Consider the following 10,059-nt stretch of genomic DNA (forward strand, 5'->3'; position numbering starts at 1 on the left):
TACCATGTCTGAAAGGCCAAAGAAGAGATCCAGCGAATGAGACATAGATTTTTGTTGTTGTTGTTCTTTTTCTTTTCATTTTTCACTAGAGATGGGCCTCGCTATATTGCCCAGGCTACTTTCAATCTCCTGGGCTCAAGGGATCCTCCTGCCCCAGCCTCCCAGCGTGCTGGGATTATAAGCAGGAGCCACTGCACACGTTTATTGAAGGGCACTTACATACAGAGTGGTCTGATGGAGGTGAACTGGACAGGAGAATTGCCACTGCTTGTAAAAATGCATGCAGTTTATAGCATTTTCACTTAACACCCTCCCCCTAACAACCACCACCTGGCAACCTTCACTTAAACCAACACAAAGGGCCTTGATTCCCTCTACAGCCTTCTGTGGGCAGGACAAGAGTTCAGATGTTCCTCATAGATAAGGAATGAATCTCTGAGTTGGCATATTTGGCACTGAGAACACACATTCAGGTGCATCTGCCATACAGGCTGACTCTCAGGGAATGGTTAGGTTATTGCTGTCAGGCGTGTCTCCCATACACAGATGTGTCTACCATATAGTTGGTCCTATCTTTTTTTTTTTCTTTTTTTTTTTTTTTTGAGACAGGATCTTGCTCTTTCACCCAGGCTGGAGTGCAGTGGCATGATCATAGCTCACTGCAGCCTTGAATTCCTGGGCTCAGGCGATCTTCCCATATCAGCATCCTAAGTAGCTAGGACCACAGGTGTGTGCCACCACACCTGGATAATTTTTTATATTTTTTGTAGAGAAAGGGGGTCTCGCCATGTTGCTGAGGCTGATCTCAAACTCTTGGCCTCAAGTGATCCATCCACCTCAACCTCCCAAAGTGCTGGGATTACAGGCAAGAGCCACTGCTTCTGGCGAAGAGCTGTTCCTGTCATTATTACAACTTTACAAATAAAGAAATCGAAATTGGACTGGGCACACTGGCTCATGCCTGTAATCCCAAGACTTTGGGAGGCCGAGTATGCAGGCGGGCAGATCATGAAGTCAGGAATTCGAGGCCAGCCTGGCCAATATAGTGAAACCCTATTCCTACTAAAAATATGTACTAGTGGGCAGTGCACCTGTAGTCCTCCCATCTGCTCAGGAGGCTGAGGCAACAGAACTACTCTGAACTCCTGGAGGTGGAGGTTGCAGTGAGCCATGGTGCCACTGCACCTGTAGCATGGGGCGAACAGACTCAGCCTCAAAACAAAAAAGAAAAAAAAAAAAACTCTAGTGGGACTTATATCTGGAAAATCCCTCTCCCACTCTCTCATTGCCCACAGGATTGGCTGCTAGAGTCGTAATTTCTCATGTTAGCCTGGGGTGAAATTGGATTACCCTAGTTGTGGACCTTGCACCCAGCAGCCTCTTTCAGAACCTCCTCCCCAGTGTTCACGTGGTTAGGGACTCTTCTCCTCAGCAGTTGCTTTAAGGAAAGACAGGCTGCTGTCTGGTGACTCATCTGGGGCCTCAGGAGACTGTGTGGATGGCAAGCTGCCCTCTGCTCCCTCGCTCCTCTCCCCTCGCCCTCCTCTGTGGAAGTCCTGCCAGGAAGCCCATGGTCCAGCTCACGTCTCCGCTCAGGTGCCTCTGGCATATGTTACCTAACCAGGGCTAAGACTGGTTTTATCCTACTTCAGACAGTCCAAACAACTCTGAACCCCATTTTCCAGCAGCTGAGTGGCCCTAGGACCCAGGGCCTGTAGGCCTTTGCCTGTCCACACGCCCACGCTGACCACCGCCCTATAGGTCAGAAGCAACCACTCTCACCCCCCCCCCCCCCCCGCCTCTCAGTAGGTCTCTTCTCTCAGCCCCAGTGGCCTGCTCCACTCAGGAATCCAAGCCTGTGGAGGATTGAGCCAGGCCTCCCCGGCTCACGCCTGCAGCCCCGTGATGCTGCCTGATGACTCACCCTCATGCCCATGACTTCCTCCCACGCTTTATTTCAGGAAATGACTTTCAAGAATGGTCTCGATTTTTTTTTTTTAAACAACAGAAAAATACTTTTCACCTACAGGGAACAAGCGACAATCCCCAATGCTATTAACTGCCCCCACCCCTCCAAAAGAGGCTTTATAAAACCAGGCTAACAAGGACAAGGAAGGGGCAAATAGGGCTGTCCTGGTGAAAGTGGAAGACTGTTAACCATTTTGCTTCAAATAGGATAGGAAAGGAACAAGGGCAGTCAAGAAGTATGTAAACCTGAGAGAAATCGCATGTTAAGAAAAGCTCATCCAGCTACTTTAAGCGCCATCAAGTCTCTATGCCCAGACAAATTGTCCTTGGGTGTGGGTTGCAAATTTTTTAGTAGTATGTAAATCTTAGAAGAACTCTAATTAAAAATTGCCAGCCCGGCGCGGTTGCTCACGCCTGTAATCCCAGCACTTTGGGAGGCCGAGGTGGGTGGATGACCTGAGGTAGGGAGTTCAAGACCAGCCTGGCCAACATGGTGAAACCCTGTCTCTACTAAAAATACAAAACTTAGCCGGGCATGGTGAGGCACGTCTGTAATCCCAGCTACTCAGGAGGCTGAGGCAGGAGAATCGCTTGAACCCGCAAGACGGAGGTTGCGATGAGCCGATCGTGCCACTGCACTCCATCTAAAAAAGAAAAAATACCAAAGAGGCCGGGCGCAGTGGCTCACGCCTGTAATCCCAGCACTTTGGGAGGCTGAGGCGGGTAGACTGCTTGAGGCAAGGAGTTCGAGACCAGCTTGGACAACATGGCAAGACCCCACCTCTACAAAAACACAAGAATTAGCTGAGTGTAGTAGTGGACGCTTGTAATCCCAGTTACTGGGGAGGCTGAGACAGGAGAATCACTTGAACTAGGAGGCAGAGGTTGTAGTGAGCCAAGATCAAGCCACTGCACTCCAGCCTAGGCAACAGAGTGAGACTCTGTCTCAAAAATCAATAAAAGATAAAAACACGAAATAAATAATTTATGAATCTACATTTAAATTAAAATTCATTTAGCATTCACTTCTCATAAAGTCAGTCTATGAAAAAATTCCATTTTGATGAACACGAAAATTTGAAATAATATAGGCATAATCATTGCAATCTTTTATCAAGCTCAGCATTTAATTTACTTCCATCTATTGTTTTAGTTGCAAAAGATAAACAAATATTTAAAAACAGCTTGCCTTATCATCTGTCTCATCTTTAAACTGATTCAATTTGGAAAAGGAATACCAGAACATTTTTTAACTTTGAAAGTGAATTATTAAGACTATTGAAGCTGGATGCCATGGCTTATGCCTATAATCCCAACACTTTGGGAGGCCAAGGCAAGAGAATCACTTGAGTCCAGAAGTTTGAGATCAGCCTGGGCAACGTAGTGAGACTTTGTCTGTGCAAAAAGTTTATAAATTAGCTGGATGTGGTACTTGGGAGGGTGAGGTACTTGACCTCACTTAAGTCTGGGAGGTCAAGGCTGCAGTGAGCCTAGATCGTGCCACTGCATTCCAACCTGGGTGACCAAGGAAGACCTTGTCTCAAAAAAAAAAAAAAAAGACTATTGAATTTCCTGTCCTAAATAAAAAGCTGGACACAAAATACCCAAAACTTTTCATAAGCGGTAGAGCCTCAGGGCGGGTGCATCGCTCGTGAATGCACAACTGAGGCATGACAAGAATACGAACCAAAAATCCTGAGCCTTGTGCAGCAGTTGTCTTCTTGGGAACATCGTTGCAGGAACAGATAGAAAAGACCAGGGCAGACCCATAACCTTCCTAATCAGTGGCACAGCTCGGTAATTTTTGGTGATAGAAGTCAGAATGGTAACAAGAGGCGATGCTTGTGACTTGGAAGGGACACGAGGAAACTTTCCAGAATGTTGGACACTGTCTATATCTTGATATGGGTAGTGATTATATGGAGTATATATGTGGGAAAATTCATGAGCTATACACTTAAGAATTGTGCATTCTGCTGTAGATTAATTATACTTGAATGTCCTATTAGCTGAAAGAGTCAGTGAAAGAGAGAGGGACAGAGAGAGAGGCAGGGAGGAAACAAGGAAGGGCCCAGAAAGTTTCAATCCAAGATTTGCTCAAAAGACTGCCAGCAAAAGTTATGTGCCAGCATTATTATTATTTAGTACCTAGCACAGCTACATATTGTGTTTTTAATTGTAGGTTTTTACATTTTTTATTTTCATTTTTGTTTTATTTGTTTTTTTCTTGAGACGGAGTCTCTTAAGCCTCCCAGGTTCAAGTGATTCTCCTGCCTCAGCCTCCCAAGTAGCTGGGATTACAGGTGTCTGCCACCATGCCTGGCTAATTTTTGTATTTTGTTTTTAGTAGAGAGGGATTTCACCATGTTGGCAGGCTGGTGTCGAACTCCTGACCTCAAGTGATCCACCCACCTTGGCGTCCCCAAGTACTGGGATTATAGGCATGAATCACCAGGTAAAGAAAAAAAAATTTTTTTTAATGGAGACTGGGTGCAGTGGCTCACTCCTATAATCCCAGCACTTTGGGAGACTCAGGCAGGAGGATCAGTTGAGTCCAAGAGTTCGAGATCAGCCTGGCCAATATAGTAAGACCCCCATCTCTAGTTTTAAAAAATAAAAATAATAAAATAATAAAAATAATAGAGATAAGGACTCCCTACATTGCTCAGGCTGGTCCTGAACTCCTGGGCTCAAGTGATCCTCTCACCTCGGCCTCCCAAAGTGTTGGGATTATAGGCATGGGCCACCATACCCAGGTTGTTTTTAATTATAGTTAAAAATTTTTTTTTAATGAAATCCAAGCATATTTAAATATAAAATTCAAATCAAATATATATAAAAGATGAAATTCAAATCACCAGTGACCTCACAATCACTCCTGGCAGTCTTCAAGAAATCATGGAAAACTGAAGAAGTGGTAGGTGACCAGGGATGAACAAATGGCCTGAATGTCAAACCAGTGGAAAAGTCAAGCACAGCATGCCTGGTCCCAGAGCACACAGGCTTGAAGAGTAGGTACCAGGCTAGGTTCACATCCTAAGTCTACCAGTTACCTGAGGTCCTGCAACTAGCGCCTTGTCAAATTCACAGCCCCAGTTGCCTCGTCTGTAAAACGGGTACAAGGCCATCTGCCTCAGAGTTGGAGGCGGATTGAGAAGATAGCTAAAATGTCCAGTACAGTTAGCCAGCCCTCAGCCAAATGTTAGGTTTCTTTTCTGCTCTATTCCATAATGCTATACAATATGCTGGATTTAGAGAGGATATGCCTGCCTTCAGGAAGGCATGCCTTCTGACTGTTTTCCAGAGGCAGAGATGAATTTTCGTCTCACCATCCACAACCACACCTGGCCCTCCTTGCTTGAATGAGACATTCCAGATGTCAATGATACCGTACACAGGCCCCTGATAGTAACATTCCACACAACTGGAGGTGCCAGCCATCCTTGCCTTGTAGAGAAAATGATCAGAATGTGAGTGGAGCAAGCCAGTTACCCTACTTCCTGTTTCCACCACTGTAGGAACGGAACATAAATGTGTCAAAGAATGGAAGGAGCTGCTCTTGCCTTGCTGGGTTTCTCCTTCCTTCTCTTTTCTGTCGCTCCCAGCCCAGTTCAGGAAGCAGGAGAAAAATAACCAAAGGCAAGAAGACAGAAAGCATCTATTTCCCCATACTTTGACCACAAGAGTGAAAACAAATGTCTCATTGCTAATTACATGTCAGGTTGGTGATGTCCTGGCGGGGTGATGTGTACACTTTGGAGACAGGTGTGGCCGTCACACCAGGGTGTTAGTCTCAGTGTTCTTCAGCAGAAGCTCCCCAACTTGATCTATCAGAAGCATTTACTCATAGGGACTAGAATTTAGGTCTCAGGGCCCAGCGTCCCCCTTCAGATCATGACCTCAAAGAAATGGTTTTGAGCTGCAAGGAAAACAAGCCAGGCTACCAAGACTTGTCTGTCAGTCTTCAGGTGCCAGGAAGCCTTGCCTCTCAGGTGCTGCTGATCTCCAATAACCTGGACTTTCGTCTTCTAGTTTCAGAGGTCTAAACCACTTATGCCCTGAAAATATCTCAATTCCAAAGCATTCCTCTTTGCCTGGGTAAACCGGGGTATGAATGGCTACCTTCTGCTTTGATAAATTCTGTTCAACTAGGAATTTGAAGACACCAGAAACTTGGGAAAGACTTGCTGAGAAGTCACCGCCCCATCACCTTTTCCTGATCTTAAGGGTCAGCCCAGGGCTAAGCTGAAATGTAAAGCACTGACTGGTCTTCTGTTCTGGCACTGGGGCTGCATTCACCTTTTATTTCACGCTCACAGAGTAGGGAATGCTTTTGTGAACCGGCCTGGAAAAAGTTTTACAGAATCCACACTCTAGATGTTCTCTGCCTGTCCTGTTTGCCTGTTATGTTTCAAGAATGTGACCCAACAGCCTCCACACCCAGATGACTCAGCCCTAGCTTTCATGAGTGTTTTTCAGGCCTTTCTGGGGCAGGGCCTCTTCAGTCATGTCGGCCAGGTGCTCCCCAGGCCAGCACTGCCCTGCCCCTGCGTGAGCCAGGTTGGGAGTTTGGAAACTGCTCCCCATAGGAGGCCAGAGAGGAACGTGGATCTTTGTCTGTTTCATTCCTCAGCAGCTCCCTCTTGACCCCAGGAGGAAAACAAGAAGGTTAACCAGGCACAACCCAGAGGTATAAGTCAGAGGTTAGGAAAAACGTACGTGGTGGGATTGGTTTTAGAGCTGGCCACCTGGCTTCCTGTTGCTTTGAGAAAAAGACAGTTGATATCAACTAGGGGTTGTGTGAAGAAGCCTGTCTTTTAGCTAATTGGCCTTTGATGTGTGGGACATTCAAGTTGCTCGAAAAACAAAGCCAAAAAATAAAAAATTGTTAAGCTCCTGGGGATAAAATGGAAGAAATAAATAGTACTTAGCAATGCAGAGATTCTCAGAGACTGGCTAAACAAGAGATGGAGGAGAAAAAGAGATTCCTGTGCTCTAGAGCCATGACCAAACTGGATAAACAGCCTCAGAAGAGACATTAATGAATTATCTTTAAACGTGTGCTCCTCTTTGAAAAGGAATTGCTTAGGGAAGGTGTATGTCTTAATTACTACTCTTACTAAATGGGAAAACTTTAACCGATTCTTGCTCTTTGGTAAAGATGATTAGATGTTAAAAGTTCAGGCCTCCAAATACATTCCATTTATTAGTGATGCAATAATGCAAATACATTCCATTTATTAGTGAGCTGTAACAAAAGCAGACTTAAACAATGATTACTTTTATGAAAAGAGATGAAATGCAAGTGCAAGTCACACATTCACCAATGATACTTCGGTTTGCTGCACGTTATCTGTGAATCATCTAACGTGAAACAGCTGTAAGCCCTCTCTGCTCTAAGGACATAATGAGTTCTGCCAGGAACTGCAACCCAGCTTGTGGTCTAGTTGCTGACAGAATTTGCATAATACGTGCTGTTGCCAACCAGGCCTATCCTGCAGGGTGGCTATTCATGCCCTCCTGCAGGCCCTGGAGTGGACATATTTTGGGCAGGCTCTGGCCCCAGCAGGAAGCACAGGCCTCCTGGCTGCTCGTGCCAAAGTGTTGCCTGATTCCTGGCCACACTCATAGGTTTGTTTGCTTTGTTGGAGGAGGGCCTTTTAATTTGATATAATTTCAATCTTGCAGAAAAATTACAAGAACAATAGAAGGAATTCCTACAATCCTTTATCCACAGTCACTGATGGTTTGCATTTTTGTCTTATCATTCTCTATCCATAAATATGTATATATATATACACTATATATTTATATATATTTATTATATATGTGTATATATATATATATATATATATATCTCGCTCACTGAACCATTTAAGACTAAATTGTTGGTTGGGTGCAGTGGCTCATGGCTGTAATTCCAGCACTTTGGGAGGCCAAGGCAGGAGGATTGCTTGAGGTCATGAGTTCGAGACCAGCCTGGGCAACATAGGGAGACCCGTCTCCACCAAAAATAAAAAAGTTAGCTGGATGTGGTGGCATGTGCCTGTGGTCCCAGCTATTCAGGAGGCTGAGGTGGGAGGATCACTTAAGCCCAGGAGGTTGAGGTTGCATTGCAGAGTGAGCCATGATCATGCCACTGTACACCAGCCTGGGCAACGGAGCCAGACCTGTCTCAAAAAAAAGAAAGAGTAACTTGAAAATTTCAGTGTGCTTTTTTTTTTTTTTTTTTGAGATGGAGTCTCACTCTGTTGCCCAGGCGGGAGTACAGTGGTGCAATCTCGGCTCACTGCAACCTCTGCTTCCCGGGTTCGAGTGACTCTCCCACCTCAGCCTCCCGAGCAGCTGGGATTACAGGCACATGCCACCATGCCCGGCTAATTTTTTGTATTTTTAGTTGAGACAGGGTTTCACCGTGTTAGCCAGGATGGTCTCGATCACCTGACCTCGTGATCCGCCCTCCTCAGCCTCCCAAAGTGCTGGGACAAAAAAGACAAAAAAGCAAACCATCAATGACTCTGGATAGAGGATTATAGGAATTCCTTCTACTGTTTTGTAGAGACCCTGTCTCTAAAAAAAAAAAAAAAAGGGAAGGGGGTGCTGGGACAGGGTCTCACTCTGTTGCCCAGGCTGGAGTGTAGTAACACAGTCCTAGCTCACTGTGACCTCAAACTCCTGGGCTCAAGTGATCCTCCTGCCTCTGCCTCCCAAGTAGCTGGAACTATAGGCACTTACCACCATGCCTGGTAAAGTTTTACATTTTTTTTCCAGAGATGGGGTCTCATTATGTTGCCCAAACTGGTCTCAAACTCCTGGCCTTAAACAATCCTCCCACTTTGGCCTTCGGTGTGTATTTTCCAAGAATAAAGACACTCTCTTATATTCCCTTACATTTTCTTACATGGTACAGTTAACACAATCAGGAAATTAAGCATTAATACAGTACCACTATCTGTCTCATCCATTGCCCTAACAAAGCTCTTATTTTTTTTCCTGTGTCCAGGATCACACAATAGCATTTTGTTGCCAGGTCTATTTATTTTCCTTCTCCAAGCATCTTAGTGGAAGGCACATGATATTGGATATTGGATATTGGTTTATGCCAATATAGTGATGTAAGGTTTGATGACTTGATTAAAGTGGTGTCTGCCACTGTGGAGTTATTATTTTTCCTTTGTAACAAATCAGTAATTTGTGGCAGCATACTTTGCAACTGTATAATTATCCTATTTCTTATCAAACATGTACTCTCCAGTTTAGCATTCATTGATGATTTTCTCTCTTTATCATTCCTCCTATATTTATTAGTTGGCATTCTACTGTAATGAAGAGATTTCCGCCAGGCATAGTGGCTCACACCTGTAATTCTAGCACCTTGAGAGGCCAAGGCAAGAGGATCACTTGAGCTCAGGATGTTGAGACCAGCCTAGGCAACATAGTGAGACCCTATCTCTACAAATAATTTAAAACAAAAATTAGCCAAGCATGGTGGTACATACCAGTAGTCCCAGCTACTCGGGAGGCTAAGGTGGGAAGAATGCTTGAGCCCAGGAGACCAATGCTGCAGTGAGCTATGGTTGCGCCACTGCACTCCAACCTGGGCAACAGAATGAGACCCTGTCTCAAAAAAAAAAAAAAAAAAAAAAAAAAGAGGCCGGGCGCGGTGGCTCACGCCTGTAATCCCAGCACTTTGGGAGGCCGAGGCGGGCGGATCACAAGGTCAGGAGATCGAGACCATGGTGAAACCCCGTCTCTACTAAAAATAGAAAAAATTAGCCGGGGCCGGGCGCGGTGGCTCAAGCCTGTAATCCCAGCACTTTGGGAGGCCGAGGCGGGTGGATCACGAGGTTAGGAGATCGAGACCATCCTGGCTAACATGGTGAAACCCCGTCTCTACTAAAAAATACAAAAAAAAAACTAGCCGGGCGAGGTGGCGGGCGCCTGTAGTCCCAGCTACTCGGAGGCTGAGGCGGGAGAATGGCGTGAACCCGGGAGGCGGAGCTTGCAGTGAGCCGAATTGCGCCACCGCACTCCAGCCTGGGCGACACAGCGAGACTCCATCTCAAAAAAAAAAAAAAAAAAAAAAAAAAA

This window comes from Papio anubis, chromosome 7 (assembly GCF_008728515.1).
Source record: "Papio anubis isolate 15944 chromosome 7, Panubis1.0, whole genome shotgun sequence".
Lineage (NCBI taxonomy): Eukaryota > Metazoa > Chordata > Mammalia > Primates > Cercopithecidae > Papio > Papio anubis.